This window comes from Phoenix dactylifera, chromosome 2 (assembly GCF_051530095.1).
Source record: "Phoenix dactylifera cultivar Ajwa chromosome 2, Ajwa_hap1_PhDact_Kaust_v1.1, whole genome shotgun sequence".
In the NCBI taxonomy this organism is placed as follows: Eukaryota; Viridiplantae; Streptophyta; class Magnoliopsida; order Arecales; family Arecaceae; genus Phoenix; species Phoenix dactylifera.
In genome coordinates, this window is record NC_143191.1 from 26494263 (window position 1) to 26495932 (window position 1670).

The following is a 1670-nucleotide window of genomic DNA, read 5'->3' on the forward strand; positions in this document are numbered from 1 at the left end:
GAAACTGCAGAGAAGAAGGAATACGAATGTATGACAGGATAGAGATAATTAAGGCTACAAATGGGTCGGGTCAACCCGAGACCCGACTCGGCCCGACCCGCATAGACCCGACTCGATCCGAATTTTAGGACCCGCGGGTCCGGATCGGGTCCTAAAATTGGATCCGAATCATTTTATGGGTCGGGTCTGGGTTTACCGAAAGGATCCGCCCCGACTCGAATAGACCCGAAGAGAGAAAAGGAGGGGGAAAAAGCAAAAGAGAGTTTTTTTTTTCTTTTTTTTGTGGGTCATGGCACTATTGGTCCGTCAGGATCCTCTCTCGATCAATTACACTGTTAATACCTCTGGTGTCTCGGTAGCTGGCTTTTTTTTTTTTTGTTTTTTTGTTTTTGTTTTTTTTTTAACTTTTGAAGGGAGGAAGTGAGGGAACACTCAACTGAATATGGGTCATGTGCCAGTTTTCTGCAATGGAATTGGATTTTGGAAGGTCTGGGATTTTTTTTAGTCCTCGTGAGAGGGGAGCTGGGAGACACCAAGTTCTGTCCGATCAGTCATATGGACAAAAATTAGTGTGATATGAAATTTGGCTTGCAGACCGACTTACTTAGTAAGTCAGGGGTCATCTGTTCTGGCTGGAGGTCAATTGCAAGTCTTTCGAGTCATGGGTCGCCCAGCACCTCATAATTATGATATGACCAAATTAGATTTGTCCAAATACTTTCCCAAGAGCATAAAAAAATTGGCCCGACCCGATCCAATCTTCAACCGGGTCGGATCTAGGTCCAAAATTAAGATCCGAACAAAAAATCGGATCGGATCAGGGTCACCCAGGATCCGACCCAACCCATTTGCATCCTTAGAGATAATACTTCCAAGCTTCTAGAAGTGATGGTGTGGCAAGTTTTGAAAGACGGAAGAGAATTATAATCCTTTTTTTCTTTATTGTTCTAAGAAAATACAAGAGGAAAATTCCTTTCCAATCATACACTCAAATGTTGCTCAATGCTTACGGTTTACTGATAATATACTTGAATACGTATATGGGGACCGTCTGATAAAACATCAGGTGACTACTTGATGAAGTACCTGAAGAAGCAGACATAACATGGAACGCGAGGCACCATATGGATATTATCAGGATGCGTAGAATAACGTCGTCTATATCATTCTTGAAGCTGGCTTTTGCCAACAACTTTCGATATCTATATCCTCATTCATCTGAACTTGGTTCTCTTTTTTTCATCTGGTCTTTTGGAAGAAGATGAATACGAAAACATGAAAAAATTTAAGTGGTCTTTTAAACCCAAGTGTAGATATAAATCAGAATTTAGTCAGGCATAAGTAGACATAGCACATACTAACAAGACAGGAACCGTAGCAAATTATGGACCATACCTGCCATCAGCCTGATCTATTTGACCTTTCATAGTCCAGAAATCTGCCCAAAAGACTTTTCTCGAAGGATGCCATCTCAGCCATGGATACCTGAAACGCCAGTGCTGCAACAACTGGCAACCAGCTAGTAAACCACAATTTTTTTTTTAAAAAAAAAGGAAAAATATGAACAGAAAAAAAACCTTCCGAAGGATGTGGTTTTCTTTTTGGTGCGTAACACTGGTTTTAAGATTTGGAAAGAAAAAAAAGAAAAGAAAAATATATCCTTGGGGTCT